This window comes from Chiloscyllium plagiosum, unplaced genomic scaffold, assembly GCF_037043375.1.
Source record: "Chiloscyllium plagiosum isolate Xiang-an unplaced genomic scaffold, Cpla_swu_hap1 HiC_scaffold_19, whole genome shotgun sequence".
Lineage (NCBI taxonomy): Eukaryota > Metazoa > Chordata > Chondrichthyes > Orectolobiformes > Hemiscylliidae > Chiloscyllium > Chiloscyllium plagiosum.
The window spans coordinates 66,051,248-66,075,141 of NW_028270157.1; the positions used below are offsets into that span (position 1 = coordinate 66,051,248).

General features: G+C 46.0%; 1 long non-coding RNA gene across 1 annotated transcript in view; it reads right to left on the minus strand.

The window, feature by feature from the left end:
* The window catches only part of LOC148146802 (uncharacterized), a 69,971-nt gene that overhangs the window by 6,560 nt on the left and 39,517 nt on the right, over positions 1–23,894 (minus strand). Inside the window, exon 2 of the long non-coding RNA XR_015760498.1 lies at positions 6,359–6,481. This is a non-coding gene — a long non-coding RNA (uncharacterized LOC148146802). The remainder of the gene's footprint in view (positions 1–6,358; positions 6,482–23,894) is intronic.

A 23,894-nucleotide genomic window follows, 5' to 3' on the forward strand; every position in this document is an offset into this window, starting at 1 on the left:
TTGAATTCGTCTCAGCAGATGCTGAGTATATGTCTCAGTCTCATCTATTTTAAGATAATATTCCCAACTGTTGTTGTGTTGCCATTGTCTTACTAGGCCAGAGGGCTGCTCTCTCATTAGAGAGAAGCAACAGGTAGTGATTTACCCTGTGGGTCACCACTCCTCAGGTGAGGGAAGAGGTTGAGTGGGAGAGTCCTTCATGATAACTTCACACCAGTGATGGGAATTGAACCCACACTGCTGGCATCACACTGCTCTGCAAACCAACAATTCATCCACCTGAGTTATTCCAAACTATGGCATTTCTGACCTTTCTCAACATCTCTGTAATCTTCTAAGATCTGGTCAGCAATCAATGACTTAGTTGCCTGAAAAACACTTCAAATCTCTTCCAGCAAGTGGAGGGAATTATCAGTCCAGGTTTTACACTTGTTTCATCTGGACTGACTAGATTTTACTAAACATTCATCATCAGGATTTGCAAATCTTCATTCCTGCCATTGCTTTAGAGTCCAGCTCCATTGTCCTCTCGGGAGGAATATCATTTCCAACGTGTTGTTTCAACCTCAACTTTGAGGGTTTCTATGTTGGGTCACAATCTCGAGCTTCTTTACACACATCGATAAAGTTGATAATCTTGTCCAATCCAGCCCCAGTGTATGCCCGACATTTCACATTCACCTGATGCTGTCCTCCTGCAGGCATCATTGAACTGTCACAACATACATCACCTCAAGAACTGATCATTCGACAATGTTGCATGGTGCGGAGAGATTCGACACAACATCATCTCATCTCTTCACCAGCGATAATCAGAGGCTTGTTTGGGTTGTTGCTGTACTGCTTTCTCTATGCTGGAACAACGTTTGTCTGATCTTTTCCACACTGTTTCCTTTCTATACTCCATCCCTGATCTTTCTGCTGACCTTTCTGCAAATATTTCTTTCCCCAAATCTGTTGTTCTTCTTCAATCTGGAATGTCTCTCAGCATAACACCAAGATGCTTTAATATGTAACAGACAACCTTAAAGCTTCTGTACATGTTGACAACTTTCTTGTGTTATGAACTAGGCCAACTCACTCAAAACATTCTTGAACAGGCCATAACTATGTAATTTGTTGCGGTAAGTGTACAGTGAAAATTACCCGGAGTAAGATAGCTAGGTTGACTACTAGACTTTAAGACAGACAAAACTTTATTCACAAAATTACACAATTAAACACAAAGAATAGAACAAAGAGCCCCTACAGAATTCAAACTAGATTTAATTACGCTGTTCCAAATATACCCAACAGTCCCAATAAGCAAACTCCTTTTAAAACCCAGTATAAATGGAACACGTGCTTACAGGTTAAAGATGTACGGCCAGAAAGAGAGAGAGAGAGAGAGTTTCCACACATCTCACTGTTGAACTCCTCACCAGTTCAAGACTGAACTAAACTGCTCAGCTCAGAGAGAGAGCAGACCACTCCACTTTCATTATACAGGTCACTTCTAAAACATGACCACTTTGGCCTGAAGTCTCATCTGTTTACAAAGGCCTCTCAAAATCCTTTTCATCTCTGTACCAGATCAATCTGATTGGAGCCTGGCCTGGTTTATTGCCCCTCTGAAAAAATCAAGGACAGGGTCTCCTTGAGCCAAGGAATAACTTTTCGAAAAAGGAGAAGGGACTAGCTTTGTGACACTTGAGAGTCATTTTTTTTCTCCCTGTGCTCTAATGGTGGGATCTCTAATGACTAAGAAAATCTTTTGACTGATGAAAACATCTTTCAGTTGTCCACACTCTCAGGATTAAGTTAGATAGGTTCATAGAGATGTAAAACACAGAAACAGGCCTTTAGTCCAACTCGTCTATATAATTCCAGTTTAATTTGTCAGCACTTGGCCCATATCCCTCTAAGTCCTTCCTATTCACATACCCATCAATGCCTTTTAAATATTGTAATCATACCAGTCTCCACCACCTCCTCTGCAGCTCATTGCATACATGCACCACCCTTAGATTCCCTTAAATCTTTCCACACTCACCCTAATCCGACGTCCTCTAAGTCTAGACTCACCCAGCCCAGGGAAAAGACCTGGCCGATTTATCTTATCCCTGCCTCTTACAATTTTATAAACTGTTATAAGGTCACTCCTCAGGCTCTGACGCTGTGGTGAAGATAGCTCCAGCCTACAGTACAAGCCTTCCAACCCTAGCAACGTCCTTGTAAATCTTTACTGAACCCTTTCAAGTTTCAAACATCCTTCCTTGAAAAGGTGGAGCAAAACATGCATGCAGTTCTCCAAACCAATGCCCTACATAGCTGCAGCATGACCTCCCAACTCCGATACTCAATGCACTGACTAATAAAGGCAAGTATACCAAATAATTTGATCACACGCACTCTAGTCTGGTTTGGAATGTGACACAGTCTCCCTCTGATATGGAAGCAGTGTGTTTAGTTCATTCCCCACTGGGTTCACTGATCCCCATCACACACCTGTACAGACAGATCCATTCCAGGTGTAGCCAGTCCCACAGGAGCATCTGAAGCTTCCGTCCTGCTGGATACAGGAGGCATTGGCTCCACACGGATTGCTCAGGCACACGTCGATAACTGCAGATAGAAATATGTGAAGCTCTGTGCTTCTTGGTATTTAAATGTTTCAACAATTTGTTTGCTTTCTTTGTTAATTGTTATGACTGGAAAGCTGACTATGTTCTACAGAGATCAGATTAGAGTGGTGCTGAAAAAGCACAGCAGGTCAGGCAGCATCCAAAGGAGCAGGAAAATCGATGTTTCGGGCAAAAGCCCTTCATCAGGAATAGAGGCAGGGTGCCTGCAGTGGAGAGATAAATGAGAAGGGGTTGGGGATGGGGAGAAAGTAGCATAGTGTACAATAGGTGAATGGGGGTGGGGATGGAGGTGATAGGTTAGAGAGGAGGGTGGGGTGGATAGGTGGAAAGAAAGATAGGCCGGTAGGACAGGCCATGGGGACAGTGCTGAGCTGGAAGTTTGGAACTGGGGTGAGGTGGGGGAAAGGGAAACGAGGAAACTGGTGAAATCCACATTGTTGCCCTGGGGTTGAAGTGTTCCGAGGCGGAAGATGAGGCGTTCTTCCTCCAGGCATCGGGGGTGAGGGACAATAGACAATAGGTGCAGGAGTAGGCCATTCTGCCCTTCGAGCCTGCACCACCATTCAATATGATCATGGCTGATCATCCTTAATCAGTATCCTGTTCCTGCCTTATCTCCATAACCCTTGATTCCACTATCCTTGAGAGCTCTATCCAACTCTTTCTTAAATGAATCCTGAGACTGGACCTCCACTGCTCTCTGGGGCAGAGCATTCCACACAGCCACCACTTTCTGGGTTAAGAAGTTTCTCCTCATCTCTGTCCTAAATGGTCTACCCCGTATTTTTAAGCTGTGCCCGCTGTTTCGGCACTCACCCATCAGTGGAGCGGGAGCGGCGGTGGGGGAGGCCCAGGACCTCCATGTCCTCAGCAGAGTGGGAGGGGGAGTTGAATTGTTGAGCCACAGGGTGGTGGGGTTGATTGGTGCGGGTGTTCGGGAGGTATTCCCCAAAGCGCTTTGCGAGGAAGGCGTCCAGTCTCCCTAACGTAGAGGAGACCGCATCGGGAGCGACGGATACAATAAATGATATTGGTGGATGTGCAGATAAAACTTTGATGGATGTGGAAGGTTCCTTTGGGGCCTTGGATGGAGGTGAGGGAGGAGGTGTGGGCGCAGGTTTTGCAGTTCCTGCGGTGGCAGGGGAAGGTGCCAGGAAGGGAGGGGTGGGTAGTAGGGGGGAGTGGACCTGATCAGGCAGTCACGGAGTGAACGGTCTTTGCGGAAGGCGGAAAGGGGTGGGGAGGGAAATATATCCCTGGTGGTGGGGTCTGTTTGGAGGTGGCGGAAATGTCAGCGGATGATTTGGTTTATGCGAAGGTTGGTAGGGTGGAAGGTGAACACCAGGGGCGTTCTGTCCTTGTTATGGTTGGAGGGGTGGGGTCTGAGGGCGGAGGGGCGGGATGTGGACGAGATGTGTTGGAGGGCATCTTTAACCACGTGGGAAGGGAAATTGCGTCTCTAAAGAAGGAGGCCATCTGGTGTGTTCTGTGGTGGAACTGGTCTTCCTGGGAGCAGATACAGCGAAGGCAGAGGAATTGGGAATATGGGATGGCATTTTTGCAGGAGGTAGGATGGGAAGAGGTATCATCCAGGTAGCTGTGGGAGTCAGTGGGTTTGTAAAAAAATGTCAGTGTCAAGTCGGTCGTCATTAATGGAGATGGAGAGGTCCAGGAAGGGGAGGGAGGTGTCAGAGATGGTCCAGGTAAATTTAAGGTCAGGGTGAAATGTGTTGGTGAAGTTGATGAATTGCTCAACCTCCTCGCGGGAGCATGAGGTGGCGCCAATGCAGTCATCAATGTAGCGGAGGAAGAGGTGGGGAGTGGTCCCGGTGTAATTACGGAAGATCGACTGTTCTATGTAGCCAACAAAGAGACAGGCATAGCTGGGGCCCATACGGGTGCCCATGGCTACCCCTTTGGTCTAGAGAAAGTGGGAGGATTTGAAGGAAAAATTGTTAAGGGTGAGGACATGTTCAGCCAAACGAATGAGTGTGTTGGTGGAAGGGTACTGTTGGGGATGTTGGGAGAGGAAAAAACAGAGGGCTTGGAGGCCCTGGTCATGCAGATGGAGGTATATAGGTATTGAATATCCATGGTGAAGATGAGGTGTTGGGGGCCAGGGAAACGGAAGTCTTGGAGGAGGTGGAGGGCGTGGGTGGTGTCTTGAACGTATGTGGGGAATTCCTGGACTGGGGGAATAGGACAGTATCGAGGTAGGTGGAGATGGGTTTGGTGGAGCAGGAGCATACTGAGACAATGGGTCGGCCAGGGTGGTCAGGCTTGTGGATCTTGTGAATGAAGTAGAATTGGGCGGTGTGGGGTTCCCGGACTATGAGGTTGGAAGCTGTGGGTGGGAGATCTCCTGAGCTGATGAGGTTCTGTATGGTCTGGGAGATGACAGTTTGGTGATGGGGGCTGGGGTCATGGTCGAAGGGGCGGTAAGAGGAGGTGTCTTCGAGTTGGCGTCTGGCTTCAGCGGTGTAGAGGTCAGTATGCCAAACTACAACTGCACCCCCTTTATCTGCTGGTTTGATGGTGAGGTGGGGATTGGAGCAGAGGGAGTGGAGGGCTGCGCGTTGTGAGGGTGAGAGGTTGGAGTGGGAGAGGGAGGTAGATGGGTTGAGGCGGTTAATGTCTCGGCGGCAGTTGGAAATGGAGAGATCGAGGGCAGGTAATCTGAGTAACCGTGAGTAGCTTCAAGGCAGACAATGTGAATCGATTGGACATGAATAGGACATAGCGGGTTTAACTACATCCAGATATTTATTTCTGACCTTCAAATTTGAACTCTCATTAAAGTTTGGGTAATATGTGGACTTCTTGCTCAGCTCCCTCACTTTGTGACCCAGTTTCTAAGTTGTCTTTTGAGGCACTCACACATATTTCAGGAATGAGACAAACACCATTCTCCCCAGCATGGACTAATAATCACTGAAGGGATCCTGTCTGTAACGCAGTCAGGTGAGACAGGGAGCAGCTATTTCAGAAAGAGCAAGAAGCTTCTAGATATCAAACCCTTCCCAGGATAGAAGCGTGTCAGTCAGAGTATTGAGTACAAGAGTTGGGAGGTCATGTTGTCGTTGAACAGGACATTGGTTAGGCCTAATTTGGAATATTGCGTGCAATTCTGGTCTTCTTCCTATCAGAAAGATGTTGTGAAACTTGAAAGGGTTCAGAAAAATGTTTACAAGGATGTTGCCAGGGTTGGAGGATTTCAGTTATAGCGAGAGGCTAAACAGGCTGAGGCTGCTTTCCCTGGAGCATCAGAGGCTGAGGGGTGACCTTATAGAGGTTTGCAAAATGATGAGGAGAATGAATAGGGTAAATAGACAAGGTCTTTCCCTGGGGTGGGGGAGTCCAGAACTAGAGGGCAAATGTTTAGGGTGAGAGCGGAAGGATATAAAAGAGACCTGAGGGGCACCTTTTTCACGCAGAGGGTGGTACATGTGTGGAATGAGCTGTCAGAGTAAGTGGTGGAGGATGATACAATTGAAACATTTAAAAGGCATTTGGATGGGTATATGAATAGGAAGGGTTTGGAGGGATATGGGCTGGGTGCTGGAAGGTGGGACTAGATTGGGTTGGGATATCTAGTAGGCATGGATGGGTTGGACCGGAGAGTCTGTTCCATGCTGTACCTGTCTATGACTCCCAGAGACTGGGGTACAAAACACAAGAAACATCTAAATAACAAATATGAAAGAACAACAGCTAAGGAGTTAATTATCAGTTACCTGTACAGTTCTCCCCATCTCCAGTGTAACCAGCCTCACACACACATTGGAAAGAGCCGGGGCTGTTGAAACAGGAGGCCGAGCTGTGACAGTCATGGCCTCCACTTTCACATTCATTCACATCTGGGGTTAGGAAAAAAGAAGAGTTCATTGAAAGATTCCCAGCTTTCTGAAATGTTCTACTGTTACATACCAGATTTAAGCTTGAATTTCATGATTCATGGATCAAATCTTTCTACAGAAACCTTGGCATAAAATGACAGAATGCTATATTCAGACCCCCAAGGCCAGATTGGGGAATTGGCATTTGCAACTTTGATCTTGTAAATGAGTTTGAACTGCACTTGAATTTATTGCTCAGCTTCCCAGCTTCCTGCCTTAGTAGAGGATTTTATTTTGTATTGAAAATTGCTTTTGAATCACTTACATATATCTCAATGTTTAGACAACTTCCTCCTGTCCAACATTTAATAATTATCACTAAATACATCCTTTCACTGGGAACAGATACGCCACATAGACTGAGATACCCAGCATATGTTTGGCATTCCAGCCTAGAAAAATGTCTGCATCTATTCTGGATGCAAAAGAGAAAAACTATAGCAAGGATATTATTCAACTGGAAAGAGTGCAGAAGAAATTTACAAGGATGTTGCCAGGACTCAACAGTCTGAGTCATTGGGAGAGGTTGGACAAGGTAGGACTTTTTCCTTAGAGTGTTGGAGACTGAGGGAGAACTTTTGGAGGTGTATAAGATCATGCGAGTCATGAATAGGGTGAATGCACTCAGTCTTTTTCCCAGGGTTGCGGAGTTGAGGACTAGAGGGCAAGAGGGGAAAGAATAAAAGGGAACCTGAGGGGGCAAACTTTTTTTACACAGAGGGTGGTACGCATATGGAATGAGCTGCCAACAGACATGGTTGTGGTTGTTACATTAATAACATTGGAAAACCTCAGCAGGCCTGTTAGCAAGTGTGCAGTGAGAAACAGAACAAACCTTCCTTCCAATCTCACTCGGTCCAAACTCTGAATGTACATTCATCAGTCATTTTAATAGAGGGCTCAAAGAACTTCAACAAAACCTTCTTGCTCAAGTTGTCTGGTTCTCGACTCCAAAGTGAGACAGTTGTGATGTGCACTGTACCTTGTTGTACTTTTCCACAGTATAATCAGACTGACACCGCTCTTATGTGCACTGATTCTTCTTTCACTTCTAGAGCTATTCCACAGAGACTGGGAGTAATTCCAATCCTGTCTCATATTTCCAAACTTTTCCACAGCAACAGGATGTTGAAAACTCACAGCTCTTCTGACTCGAACAGCACTTGCAGACTGCAGCTTTACTTCCCCTTTTACAGGAGCTGACTACAGCTCTGAAAGGCTCCTCAATCTCACCCTCACAATTTTGACAGTGTTTCATGCCATGCGTTGATTGGCTGCCACAAACTAAACTGGTAACACCTACAGCTGAGGTAGAGTCACATGACCACAGCAAACCAGTCAGTGCACTCTGTACCATTGCATTTCTCCAAACACTCTGCAACACTCTGCTAAAGGCTTAGCCTTAACAGTATCCATGTGAGCAATTCTTATCATGACGGCAGTCATAGGCTGTCACCAAACTTACTCATTGCTAATTACTCCTATGTTTCCCGCAAGGCAAACTCCTAAACACATGAAACCTGAACCATTTACGACCTGTCTAGTTTTGACAAAGTCTCCAATCTAAAGCAATGTGTTCAGTTCATTAGCTTCCATCTGCTGGATACAGGAGGTATTGGCTCCACACGGATTGCTCAGGCACACGTCAATGACTGCAGATGGAAATCAATGTGGATGGTTTAGACTCATTCACAGTCCATACAAAAATATTCCAAGTTGTCATTTTTGGTGTTTTCAGGCCCAAGACCTTTCACAAATTTCCTTCCCTGTGCTGGTGAGTTTGCTGATCACTGGAAAGCCTGCAATTTTCTACAGGGACACTGGACCAGGGAGTGAGAACATCGCAGAAAGTCCATTTCCAGCCATTTCTAGCCATGGTGAACACATTTCATGACAGGTGATTGGTGCATGACTGTATCCTAGCAGTCCAATGTAACACATTATCAAAGCTGAGAATGAAGGGTTTGATGAGGGATCAGGATTGGAGGTGTAACTGAGTAAAGGTAAGTAACTACAGGAAGGACAGTTTGGGGCAATTGGAGGCAGAGAGGATGCAGTGGATTTACCTACATTGGACCAGTTACTTTCCAACTTTGATCTTGTTTAAAAGTTAGAGTGTGTGTTAATTTATCGCTCAGTTTCAGTGCCTCAGGAAACAGCAAAACATTCCAAAGTGCATCCAAAATTACGGTGGAGGCACTAACAGAGATTTCAGGTAATAGACAATCCTCCTGAGTCCCCACCAACTGATAATGACCATTAAAGGGATCCTCACTACAGCTCAGTCAGTTCAGCAGGAAAGGCAAATGTGATTGCAAGAAACATCGAAAGAATATAGATGGGAATTGGACAGCTTTTGCTGGTACAGATTAATTGTCAGCTACCTGTACAGTTCCTCCCATCTCCAGTGTAACCAGCCTCACACACACATTGGAAAGACCCGGGGCTGTTGAAACAGGAGGCCGAACTGTGACAGTCGTGGCTTCCACTTTCACATTCATTCACATCTGGGGATTAAAGGTATGAGTTTATATTAGGATCCACATTTATGTAAATGTGAAACCTTCTCATTGCACACTCCCAGATTCACATGTGAACAACACAAGTTGGGAAATACAGAGGTCCTACAGAGGGCGGGGGGGGGGGGGGGGGGATGAGAAAACTGGTGAAGTCCACATTGATGCCATGTGGTTGGAGAGTCCTGAGGCGGAAGATGAGGCGTTCTTCCTCCACAGAAGTACGTGTTCGGCCACGGGGCAGTGGGGTTGATTGGTGTGGGTGTCCTGGAGATGTTCTCTGAAGCACTCTGCAAGTAGGGATCCTGTGTCCGCAATGTAGAGGAGACTGCATCAAGAGCAACAGATACAGTAAATGACACGTGTGGAAGTGCAGGCAAATCTCTGATGGGTGTTGAAGATTCCTTTGGGGCCTCGAATGGAGGTGAAGCGGGAGGTGTTGGTGCAAGTTTTGCGATTCCTGTGGTGGCAGGGGATAGTGCCAGGAGGGAGGGTGGGTTGGTGGGGGAGTGTGGACCTGACAAGAGAATCATGGAGGGAATGGTCTTTATGGAAAGTGGATAGTGTTGGGGGGGGGGGGAAATATATCTCTGGTGGTGGGATCTATTTGTAGGTGGCAGAAATGGTGGAAGATGATGCAATGTATATAGAGGTTGGTGGGGTGGAAGGTGATTCGAGTTTTACCTGCACTTCCACATGTCATTTACAGTATCCGTTGTTCCTAATGCAGTCTCCTCTACACTGGGGAGACAGGACACTTTCTCGCAGAGCACTGAGAGAACATCTCTGGGACGCCCGCACCAACCAGCCCCACTGCCTCGTAGCCGAACACCTAACCCCCACACCCCCCCTCACACTCCGCCAAGGACATACAGCTCCTGGGTCTCCACTAATCCATGCCTAGAGGAAGAACACCTCATCTTCCACCTCGGGACTCTCCAATCCCATTGCATCAATGTGGAATTCACCAATTTTCTCATTCCCACCCACTCCTCACCCTATCCCAGATCCATATTTCCAGATCAGCATTGCTCTCATGACTGTCCTACCTGTCCACCTTCCTTCGCACCTATCTGCTCCACCCTCCTCTCTGACCTATCACATTTACCCCCAACTCCATTCCCTATTTGCACTCTCAGCTACCTTTATATCCAGCCCCATCCACCTCCCATTTATCTCTCCACCCCCTCAGCTCACAGTCTCATTCCTGATGAAGGGCTCTTGCGCGAAACGTGATTCTCCTCCTCCTCGGATACTGCCTGATCTGCTGTGCTTTTCCAGCTTCACACTCTTGTCTCTGATCTCCAGCATCTGCAGTCCTCACTTACTCCTGGTGATTGATGTGCGCCTGCTGGGCGAGCATTAATTGCTGGTCCCTAGTTGTCCTTGAAAATATGGTGGTAAGCAGCCTTCTTGAACCACTGCGATCCAGACTATGTGTAGCACTATACCTGAGAAAGTGCATGTTGATGAATACAATCCAAAATGAGAATACGTCAGCTCCTTGTACAACCTATGAGAGGTGGGATTGTTTTGGTGAATGGAGTCCACAGAGGCCAAGTTTAAATTCCATTCCCTACAGTATGCAAACAGGCCCTTTGGCCCAACACGTCCACACTGACCCTCCGAAGAGTAGCCCACCCAGACCCATTCCCTTACCCTAGCACCTAGCACTATGGGCAATTTAGCACGGCCAATTCAACTGATCTGCACATCTTTGGATTGTGGGAAGAAACCGGAGCACCCGGAGGAAACCCACGCAGACACAGGGAGAATGTGCAAACTCCACACAGACAATCACCCGAGACGGGAATTGAACACAGGTCCCTGTTGCTGTGGGGCAGCAGTGGTATACCACTGAGCCACCGTGCCGCCCAGGTTTAGGATCATCTGTGACTATTTCTGCTTCACAGAGAGGATTGTGGTCAATCCGTAATGACCAATGACATGGTGAAGGTTGCGTGTGACCAGGATTTGTATCCCATACAGTTTGACAATGAAGCATTTCACACATACAGGGTGCAATGGTTACAGATGACTTCAACTTGTACTGTGGAAGTGTCTAATTCATGCAATGGCACCATGAAGACCTTCAAGTCACTCACAAGCAAAGCCTGCATTCTCACCAGGAAACCTACTCCACCCACTTGGATGTGGCAGTTACAACCATTTTCCATTTCTGTTGCCATTTGCATTTTGGATAAGGATGGAAGGCTACAGAGATTGCACTTGGTATGCTCAGGTGCAGGTTCATCTGAGTACTCAATGGGCCTCCCCAAACCTCCATGTTCTTTCATTACTTGCACTCACCGCTGAGCCGATCTGTATTGAAGTTCCACACATTCCCTCCCAAACCTTTCTTCTAATCTTTATACCCAACATTCTACCAAGTCCCGGCCCTCCAGCTCACCATTATGCAGCACCGTCCTCCTGTCAAAGGGTGATTAGGACCCTGGTGCCTAACTAACCTAAGGGACAATTTTATTCATCAATCACTTGTACGTTGCAATGCCACATTCACTCTTACTGTACTCATCAACACCCAGCATGCTGTTTCCAATCCCCAGCATCGACTTCCCCAGCTCCATTACCACCGCTGAAACCCCTCACCTTGACTTTCAGTGAGCAGACCACCAGTACTCACTGCGGCCCACTCCTGACTGATTTGCAGAGGGAGGCACAGTGGCTCAGTGGTTAGCATTGCTGCCTCACAGGGCCAGCGACCTGGGTTCAATTCCAGCCTCAGGCAACTGTCTGTGTGGAGTTTGCACATTCTCCCTGTGTCTGTGTGTGCTCTGGTTTCCTCCCACAGTGCAAAAGTGTGTGGGTTAGGTGAATTGGCCATGCCAAACTGTCCATAGTGTTCAGGGATGTGCATTAATCAGGGAAATGTTGAGCAATAGGGTAGGGGAGTGGGTTACTCTCTGCGGGGGATCGGTGTGGACTTGTTTGGCTGAATGGTCTGTTTCCATGCTGTAGGGGATTCTGTAATTCTATGATCTATGATTGGAGAAACAGCTCCATCCGATGAGTACCAAGCTCCTGACTGATCTCTGTGCAGTTGCCTGGCTGAATAGCCGCAGTTCCCAGCACTGGTGGCTTTGAAACTCTAGGACTAACTGTGGCACACCCAATGGATTGTGATATGGAATCCTTAACATTGACTGCCTCTAGTGACCAACTGACTGTTTCCAAACTCTTAGAATGAGATTGGATTCTGCCTTTGACCTAATATGGTGGGAACCCCTGAATGAAGACCCTCTTTACTTGACTGAGCACTCCACTTTGACTTTGGGACATTGCCACTTGGTTAATGCCTGTGCAGTGTGCTTGCTGTTTAAGCTGCTGGCAAACACCCTAGATATGGCAGCAATGTAACTCAGTGCTATACAGCAACAGTCTCCTTGACTGATCACCGCTGACAACCACAACGATCTATCTGTCTGCCGGAAATGGCAGAACAGGTGTACTGTATATGCCTGTTGGCTCTGAATGAAGTAGCAAAAGGCAGGGCAAAGATGCTGTGAACATCTGAGGAGGCACAAAGTGGGTGAGCACTAACAGAACAAACAACAAGCCCTTGTTGTACCTTGGTCCAATCCATGAACTGGATGGCTGTCCCTATGCACAAAGAGCCCGAACATCAACATTACAATGAAAGGTACTGGGTGCCAGCAAAGTGCAGCACTGAAGTGTAGCAATGCCGATCAAGTGAGTCAGAGAGGTGCCTTAATGATGTGACGAAGCTGGAATGTAACTCATGCTAACCTCTGAGGATGGATGGTGCAGATGTGGATATACTGGGGACTGGCATCCAGGATGAATGCCTAGAGGAACAAGCAGTGAGCTGGAGTTGCCAGTTTCCCACTCTGACTTTCATGTTGGGAATTGTCACTGCCTGGTTAGCACCAAATGCATGTGACAATGTGCAACTGCATGTAAATGAAATGGGATTGGCAGCTATTCACTGATGTGAGGAAATAGGACTCTCGCCACTCACTAACCAAAGTCATATTGCTGTTCAAACCTCGGGTGCAAAATCAGAGTCTATATTCTCGATGTTGAGAAACTCATTCTTCCCATCTTAACTATTTTCATAAATTACTTGCTGCTGACATATCACTCAAGGGCTGGGAAAATGTAACCCAATATAACTGTTTGGTTTCTCTCCCTCAAATATTTGACAAATTTTCTTCCTTTCTTGTAATATTTTCTGTGCAATGCAAAGCTGACTATTATGGACAGAGGTACTGGGCAAGAAAGGTTTAAGGATACAGAATGCTCTCTTCTAATGAGGATGATCTACTTCAAAAGGTGCAAGCTGTGCGAGAGCAGAGTTGGACTTGGTCATGATGCTCTCTTGGAATATGGGTCCATGCTGTCACTCAGTGTTAAAGCTGTCCCCATCAAGAATGGACAATGCAAAATGGGACAAGGAGTGCAAATCAGACTGAGTAAGCGTGAGCAGGTTTAACCAGGCGTGGACAGCAAGAGATAATTGGACAGAAAGGTTGGGTCATTTAACACTGGATACAGTTACCTGTACAGTTCCTCCCATCTCCAGTGTAGCCAGCCTCACACACACATTGGAAAGAGCCGGGGCTGTTGAAACAGGAGGCCGAGCTGTGACAGTCGTGGCTTCCACTTTCACATTCATTCACATCTGTGAGATTAAGGGAAGAATTAATTGGAGGATAGTGAGCACTGTGAATTGGAAACTTTCTGCTTTTACACTTGAAACACAGGACTGCTGGGTGGAAAATGTCTACAGAGATACTGCACACTAAAATGAGAGAGTGGCCTCTCGTGACTGGCACTAGGTCTGTCCTTTTGTAGGTTGGCACATTCATATAAAGTTATTATCTTGGTAAGTTTTGAGAAGATTTGTAGCTCAGGTTGAGGTTCTGGATGTGGGTTTGCTTGCTGAGCTGAGAGGTTCATTTCAGACGTTTCATCACCCTACTAGGTAACATCTTCAGTGGACCTCAGGCGAAGCAGTGTACATGATTCCTGCTTTCTATTTATATGTTTGGGTTGGTGATGTAATTTCCTGTGGTGATGTCATTTCCTGTTTTTTTGTCAGGGGGTGGTAAATGGGGTCTAACTCTGTGTGTTTGTTGATAGAGTTCCAATTGGAATGCCATGCTTCTAGGAAATCTCATGTTTCTCTCTGTTTGGCTTGTCCTAAGATGGATGTGTTTGTTTTGTTTCATTATTATTATATTACAAAATACTGTATTACAAATAATACAAAATATATTAATATTATATTACAAAATATCATGAAAGAACTGTAACAAGCACTACATTGGATAAACAGGCAGAAAACTAGCCACCAGGATACATGAACACCAATAGCCACAAAATGAACATGATCCTCTCTCACTAGTATCCTTACATACAGATAAGGAAGGACACCACTTTGACTGGGAAAACACATCCATCTTAGGACAAGCCAAACAGAGACACGCACGAGAATTTCTAGAAGCATGGCATTCCAACTGGAACTCTATCAACAAACCCATTGAGTTAGACCCCATCTACCACCCCCTGAGAAAAAGAACAGGAAATGACATCACCGCAAGAAATGACATCACCACAGGAAATAACATCATCAACCCAAAGAACCCCATATATATAAATAAAAAGCAGGAATCATGTACACTGCTTCACCAGAGGCCCACTGAAGATGTTACCTAGTAGGGTGACGAAACATCTAGAAATGAACCTCCCAGCTCAGCGAGCAAACCTTCATCCAGGTTATTATCATTGTATCTTCACTCTTTCCTTGGGCAGAATTGTGTGCTGTAGAAGAATGGTTTACCATCAGATTTTCAGCCTGACACACTGTGCTGGGAATAATCTCTAAAACTCTCCTGTTACTGCTCCTGTGATGAAATCCATCCTGCTTTCCAGCTATTTAAGTTCTGTGACAATCACACCCACGTATGGGAATCATGGTTATTCTGGCAACAGGAAAGGGTGATGAGTAAATCCCAATCACCTCTCTGCTCTGTGCTGAGCACAAATTAACATGTTGTATACACCTCATCTTCAACACCTTAACTGGCAAGTTACTGTCCATGTCTTCACCTTACCAATATGTGTCAGCAGAATGTCTCATTTTAAAGGCAAACCTCCATTTTTGTTAAACTAATTACTTCAACATGGTGAGAGCAAAATCCAGAACTTATAACCCTCCCCCAGCCTCGTTTGGAATGTGACAGTCTCCAGTCTGCTATGGAAGCTGTGTGCTCAGTTCACTCCCCACTGGGTTCACTGATCCCCATCACACACCTGTACAGACAGATCCATTCCAGTTGTAGCCAATCCCACAGGAGCATCTGAAGCTTCCATCCTGCTGGATACAGGAGGCATTGGCTCCACACAGATTGTTCAGACACATGTCAATCACTGCAGATAAAAACAAACACGAATTGTTAAATCTGTGACTTCAAAGTCTGTGAGAAGATTTGTAGCTCGGGTGCTCGTTGTTGTGGTTCTGTTCACCGAGCTGGGAATTTGTGTTGCAGACGTTTCGTCCCCTGTCTAGGTGACAGCACTGAAGATGTCACATAGACAGGGGACGAAACGTCTGCAACACAAATTCCCAGCTCGGTGAACAGAACCACAACAAATCTGTGACTTCCATGCTCTGTGAAATTCACTGATCAATGCCAAAAGCTGCAATTCTCTGCAGTCATGTTAGGCTGGAGACGAGTAACATCAAAGGCTAATAATTGCCTAGTTCTAACTGTGACAAACATGTTTCATTTACATGAGTGTTGAGAGAGCAGAATTGAACTCGGTCCAAAACAAAGGGTGCACCATATAATTCATCTGGCTCAGACAGTCACAATTGTATCACATAAACCTAGATACTCCGAAGTGAACTCCATTCCAGGCTGGAACAGATTCCCAGAGACTTGGGATACAAATTTCAAGGAATACCTGAAGAATAAAGATGAACATGGAATGATTTCTGGCCAAAAATATTAATTGCCAGTTACCTGTACAATTCCTCCCATCTCCAGTGTAACCAGCCTCACACACACATTGGAAAGAGCCGGGCCTGTTGAAACAGGAGGCCGAGCTGTGACATTCGTGGCTTCCACTTTCACATTCATTCACATCTGGGGGTTAGAAGAAAAGGAAGTGATCATTGATGGGTCCCCAGTGTTATGCACCTTAAATTCTCTATATGTACAAATATTTAGGCTGGAATCACATGATACTTATAAAAGATGAATATTCCAGGATGAGATGAAGAATAGCCCTCCGTGCAGAGGCCTGCTCAATTACAAAACCAGAAATGAATTAATTTGTGGTAAACAACATGACTAGATTTTCGAGGATACTTTACCAGTAAATGATAATGAGCAGTTACATTGCCGAGATCAAAAGATGCCAGGCTAGAACAGATTTCACAGATATGAGGGATAAAAATGAAAAACAAATATCAGGAGATTGAAGAGAGAAACGGAATGTTTTATTTCTAGGATGCTTCAGTACCACTTACCTGTACAGTTTCTCCCATCCCCAGTGTAACCAGCCTCACACACACATTGGAAAGAGCCGGGGCTGTTGAAACAGGAGGCCGAGCTGTGACAGTCTGGGCTTCCACTTTCACATTCATTCACATCTGGATTTTAAAGTAAAGGAAGAGTTCATTTGGGGATTGTCAGCTTAGTGAATACTAAACTTTTGAATACTACACACCCAGGATTATAGTTCAACTACATGATTCTTGGAGAGCAATCTTTTAAAGCCATTCCCAACTGGGGAGGTCTAAAATGACTGAATGCCCTCTTCTGATGACCAAGTCTCCTACCCTCTTGTATTGACACATTTAAATCAGCAGTTTCTTATTGTTATTACTAATGGGGAAAGAAATGAAAGAGAACATGAAATGAGGTAAATTACCACTGCTCAGTTTTAATGTCCTCCCACATCGCCCAAACCTGTTAGGAATGTGACACAGTCTCCAGTCTGCTATGGAAGCTGTGTGTTCAGTTCATTCCCCACTGGGTTCACTGATCCCCATCACACACCTGTACAGACAGATCCATTCCAGGTGTAGCCAGTCCCACAGGAGCATCTGAAGCTTCCATCCTGCTGGATACAGGAGGCATTGGCTCCACACGGATTGCTCAGGCACACGTCAATCACTGCAGATGGAAATAAATGCAGACAGGGCAGACACATCCAAGGACAGGTGGAAATATCTGAAGCTATGTATTTCTTGGTACTTAAATACTACATCAATTTGTTTGCTTTCTTTGTTAAATGTCATGACTGGAAAGCTGACTATGTTCTACAGAAATCCTTGGCTGGGGAGGTACAATATCACACACGTCCACTTTTAAGCATGGTAAACACTTAACAAATATAGGTAAAAACCTCGTGGTTAAAGATGCCCTCCAACACATCTCGTCCACATCCTGCACCTACGCCCTCAGACCCCACCCCTCCAACCGTAACAAGGACAGAACGCACCTGGTGCTCACCTTCCACCCTACCAACCTTCGCATAAACCAAATCATCCGCTGACATTTCTGCCACCTCCAAACAGACCCCACCACCAGGGATATTTTTCCCTCCCCATCCCTTTCCGCCTTCCGCAAAGACCGTTCCCTCCGTGACTACCTGGTCAGGTCCACGCCCCCCTACAACCCATCCTCCCATCCTGGCACTTTCCCCTGCCACCGCAGGAACTGTAAAACCTGCGCCCACACCTCCTCCCTCACCTCTATCCAAGGCCCTAAAGGAGCCTTCCACATCCATCAAAGTTTTACTTGCACATCCACTAATATCATTTATTGTATCTGTTGCTCCTGTTGCGGTCTCCTCTACATTGGGGAGACTGGGCGCCACCTAGCAGAGCGCTTTAGGGAACATCTCTGGGACACCCACTCCAAACAATCACACCGCCCCGTGGCCCAACATTTCAACTCCCCCTCCCACTCTGCCGAGGACATGGAGGTCCTGGGCCTCCTTCACCGCCGCACCCTCACCACCAGACGCCTGGAGGAAGAACGCCTCATCTTCCGCCTCGGAACACTTCAACCTCAGGGCATCAATGTGGACTTCAACAGTTTCTTCATTTCCCCTTCCCCCACCTCACCCTAGTTCCAAACTTCCAGCTCAGCGCTGTCCCCGTGACTTGTCCGGACTTGTCTGACCTGCCTATCTCCTTTTCCACCTATCCACTCCACCCTCTCCTCCCTGACCTATCACCTTCATCCCCTCCCCCACTCACCCATTGTACTCTGTGCTACTTTCTCCCCACCCCCACCCTCCTCTGCCTTATCTCTCCACGCTTCAGGCTCTCTGCCTTTATTCCTGATGAAGGGCTTTTGCCCGAAACGTCGATTTCGCTGCTCCTTGGATGCTGCCTGAACTGCTGTGCTCTTCCAGCACCACTAATCCAGAACTTAACATATATATGTGACGTTTGCAGAATTTGTCCAAATGGCCCCACGAAAAACTAATAGCTCTCATTTATTGACAAAGCTGTTCCATGAAGACTGGCTAAATGAGTGATGAAATGGGGCTGCAATTGTAACTGAGTAACCGTGAGTAGTTTCAAGGCAGACAATGTGAATCGATTGGACATGAATAGGACATAGCGGGTTTAACTACATCCAGATATTTATTTCTGACCTTCAAATTTGAACTCTCATTAAAGTTTGGGTAATATGTGAACTTCTTGCTCAGCTCCCTCACTTTGTGACCCAGTTTCTAAGTTGTCTTTACAATCACTTTTGAGGCACTCACACATATTTCAGGAATGAGACAAACACCATTCTCCCCAGCATGGACTAATAATCACTTGAAGGGATCCTGTCTGTAACGCAGTCAGCTGAGACAGGGAGCAGGTATTTCAGAAAGAGCAAGAAGCTTCTAGATATCAAACCCTTCCCAGGATACTGCTTTTTCGCAGCAGAGAGAGGCGGGAGCTGGGCGGAAGTGAAGGCAGAGGGCAAAGCTGGTCGGGAAGGTAAGTGATTGTTATTTGAGTGGGTGCGTTCTAGACTCCAGGTCCTACAAAGTAGGTCCTCCCTCCCTCCCTCCTCCTCTAATCTAAATTAAAAGTCCACTCTTTGCCCCAAAAAGAGAGTCCAAGGAAGTTGCTGTGGATTGAAGTGTGAGGCTTTAGCTCAGGAGTATTTATACAAGGAGGTTGAGTGAAGTGATTACGCCACAGTTGAAGAGGGTGAAGACATGACTGCCAAGCTGGTTCAGTGTGCTACGTGCTTGATGTGGGAGGTCAACGACTCTGGTGTGTCTGGCTCGTATAAGTGTGGAAAGTGTGTGCACGTTCAGCTACTGACAGAGCATATTGCCGCCCTGATGAAAGAACTCGAGGACCTTAGGCTCATCCGAGAGAACGAGATCTTTCTGGACAAGACCTTCAGTGAGGTTATTACACCAATCGTACCAGAAGAGAGCAGACGATGAGGAAGGCAGAGAGGAGACAGGTGCAAGAGACCCCGGGGGAAGTACCTGTCAGGAACAAGTTGAATCTTTTCGAAACAGTAGAGACAGATGACACTGCCAGCCCGCGAGGCGGCCAGGTCTGTCAATCAAAAGTTGGCGTGGAGACAGAGCGGAAGAGTCGGATATCGCACAGAGCCGTGGTAATAGGGGACTCCATAGTGAGAGGAACTGACCGGGGTTTTTGTGGCAGCAGGAGGACTTAAGGATGGTGTGTTGCCTTCCTGGTGCCAGGGTTAAAGACATCACAGACAGAGTGCAGGAAATCCTCAAGGACGAAGGTGAAGAGCCAGAGGTGGTGGTACATGTCGGCACAAATGATGTCGGGAAGAAGAGGAGGAACATACTACAGCAGGACTTTGGAGAACTAGGAAGAAGGCTGAAAAGCAGGACGTCCAGGGTGGTTATCTCCGGTTTGCTTCCAGTTCCTCGGGCTGGTGAGGCCAGAAACAGGGAGATAATGGACTTGAACGTGTGGCTGGGGAACTGGTGCAGGAAGCAAGGATTTAAATTCTTGGATCACTGGGGTATGTTTTGTGGTAAGCATAAATTCTACAAGAGAGACGGTTTGCACCTTAATAGGTTAGGGATCAACATTCTGGCAGGCAGGTTTGCTACTGCAACACAGCTACGTTTAAACTAAGTAGCGGGGGGGCGGGGGGGGGAGACACAATCTGGATGTTTAAGAAGGAAATTGGAGGGAAAGTTAGAACAAGGGAAGTCAAGAAAGACAACTGTATCAATGAGGCAGAAAACTCAGAAAGGGATCATTCTGTAAGGTTGAGTGAAATAGGAGTTGATGGGAAGGGTGAGGGCAGTAACAAATTAAAAATACTATACATGAATGCACAAAGCATTAGAAATAAGATGGATGAGCTTGAGGCTCTTTTGGAAATTGGCAGATACTATATTGTGGGGATAACTGAGATGTGGCTTCAAGTGGACAGGGCCTGGGAAATGAATATTCAAGGCTACACATGCTATCGTAAGGACAGACTGACGGGCAGAGGGGGTGGGGAGGCCATGTTGGTAAGGGATGATATTCAGTCCCTTGCGCTGGGGGACCTAGAATCAGGGGATGTAGAGTCAGTGTGAATAGAGCTGAGAAATACTAAGGGAAAAAAGACCCTCTTGGGAATTATCTATAGGCCCCCAAACAGTAGTCTGGAAGTCGGATTTAGGTTAAATCAGGAACTGAAATTGGCCTGTCGCAAAGATGCTACTACAGTTGTTATGGGGGATTTCAACATGCAGGTAGACTGGGAGAATCAGGATAGCATTGGACCTCAAGAAAGAGACTTTGTGGAGTGCCTCAGAGATGGATTCTTAGAACAGCTGGTGCTGGAGCCGACCAGGGAGAAGGTAATTCTGGATCTGGTATTGTGCAACGAACCAGAATTGGTCAGGGATCTCGAAGTGAAGGAGCCATTGGGAAGTAATGACCATAATACAATAAGCTTCAATCTGCAATTTGAGAGGGAGAGGGTACAATCGGATGTGACAACTTTTCTGTTGAATAAAGGGAACTATGGAGCTATGAGGGAGGAGCTGGCCAAAGTTCAATGGTGCAATACCTTAGCAGGGATGACAGTGGAGGAACAATGGCAGATATTTCTGTGTATAATGCAGAAGATGCAGGATCAGTTCATTCCTAAAAGGAAGAAAGATCTTAGGAGGAGGCATGGGTGGCCGTGGCTGATGAGGGAAGTTAAGAAACATACAAAGTTAAAAAGAGAAAAAATATAACATAGCAAAGATAAGTGGAAAAACGGAGGACTGGGAAGCTTTTAAAGAACAACAGAGGATTACTAAGAAGGAAATACGCAGAGAAAAAATGAGGCATGACGGAAAACTGGCCAATAATATAAAGGAGGATAGTAAAAGTTTTTTTTAGGTATGTGAAAGGCAAAAAAATGGTTAAGGCTAAAATTGGGCCCTTGAAGACAGAAACAGGGGAATATATTACAGGGAACAAAGAAATGGCAGAAGAATCGAATTGGTACTTCAGATCTCTGTTCACTGGGGAAGACACAAGCAATCTCCCTGAGTTAACTGTAGCTGAAGGACTTAAGGGAATTTATATTTGCCAGGAATTGGTGTTGGAGAGACTGTTAGGTCTGAAGGTTGATATGTCCACGGGGCCTGATGGTCTACATCCCAGGGTACTGAAGGAGGTGGCTCGAGAAATCGTGGGTGCGTTGGTGATTATTTTCCAGAGTTCGATTGATTCGGGATCAGTTCCTGTGGATTGGAGGGTGGCTAATGTTGTACCACTTTTTAAGAAAGGTGGGAGAGAGAAAGCAGGAAATTATAGACCAGTTAGTCTGACCTCAGTGGTGGGAAAGATGCTGGAGTCTATTATAAAGGATGAAATTACGACACATCTGGATAGTAGTAACTGGATAGGTCAGAGTCAGCATGGATTTATGAAGGGGAAATCATGCTTGACTAGTCTTCTGGAATTTTTTGAGGATGTAACTCTGAAGATGGACAATGGTGATCCAGTAGATGTAGTGTACCTGGACTTTCGGAAAGCTTTTGATAAAGTCCCACATAGGGAGGTTAGTGAGCAAACTCAGGGCACATGGTATAGGGGGAAAAGTACTAACTTGGATTGAAAGTTGGTTGGCTGATAGGAAACAAAGAGTAGTGATAAATGGCTCCATTTCGGAATGGCAGGCAGTGACCAGTGGGATATCACAGGGATCAGTGCTGGGACCGCAGCTTTTTACAATATATGTTAATGATATAGAAGATGGTATTAGTAATAACATTAGCAAATTTGTTGATGATACTAAGCTGGGTGGCAGGGTGAAATGTGATGAGGATGTTAGGAGATTACAGGGTGACCTGGACAAGTTAGGTGAGTGGTCAGATGCATGGCAAATGCAGTTTAATGTGGATAAATGTATGGTTATCCACTTTGGTGGCAAGAGCAGGAAGGCAGATTACTACCTAAATGGAATCAATATAGGTAAAGGGGCAGTACAGAGAGATCTGGGTGTTCTTGTACACCAGTCAATGAAGGCAAGCATGCAGATGAAGCAGGTAGTGAAGAAGGCTAATAGCATGCTGGCCTTCATAACAAGAGGGATTGAGTATAGAAGCAAAGAGGTTCTTCTGCAGCTGTACAGGGCCCTGGTGAGACCACACCTGGAGTACTGTGTGCAGTTCTGGTCTCCAAATTTGAGGAAAGACATTCTGGCTATTGAGGGAGTGCAGCGTATGTTCAGGAGGTCAATCCCTGGAATGGTGGGATTTCCTTACACTGAAAGGCTGGAGTGACTGGGCTTGTATACCCTTGAGTTTAGAAGACTGAGGGGGGATCTGATTGAGACATATAAGATTATTAAAGAATTGGACACTCTGGACGCAGGAAACATGTTTCCACTGATGGGTGAGTGCCGAACCAGAGGACACAGCTTAAAAATACAGGGTAGACCATTTAGGACAGAGATGAGGAGAAACTTCTTCACCCAGAGAGTGGTGGCTGTGTGGAATGCTCTGCCCCAGAGGGCAGTGGAGGCCCAGTCTCTGGATTCATTTAAGTAAGAGTTGGATAGAGCTCTCAAGGATTGTGGAATCAAGAGTTGTGGAGATAAGGCAGGAACAGGATACTGATTAAGGATGATCAGCCATGATCATATTGAATGGTGGTGCAGGCTTGAAGGGCAGGATGGCCTACACCTGCACCTATTGTCTATTGTCTATACAAGTGACTCCCAGAGACTGGGGTATAAAACACAAGGAACGTCCAAATAACAAATATGGAAGTGCGTTATCAACAGCTGAGGAGTTAATTATCAATTACCTGTACAATTCCCCCCATCTCCAGTGTAGCCAGCGTCACACACACATTGGAAAGAGCCAGGGCTGTTGAAACAGGAGGCCGAGCTGTGACAGTCGTGGCTTCCACTTTCACATTCATTCACATCTGGAGTTCAGAAAAAGTGGAAGAGTTTATGGAAAACTATAGGATTGTGAATTAGTGGGTTATTATTGACATTCCTTCTCACTTGCTTGACAGAATTGTGCATAGTAGTAGATTGATTTACTGAATGATGGACAGTGTGACAGATCATGACAGCAATGTCCCATAAAACCATATCGTCACTGCCACCATGATGATTTCCATCCCACTTTTCACTTCAGTTCAAATTACAGCCATACATGGAAATCCAGGATTCCTGGCACTGGGAAAAGGCAAATTTCCCTCTGCTCATCGCAATTTAGAAAAATTTGTACCAAACACTCAGTGATTCACTCAACAGATATTAGCTGAGCTTGACTAATTTCTGTGGGATAGCTCATTGTAATTGGCATCATTCCCTGTTCCAAAACCTATCAGCATATTTTTCCAC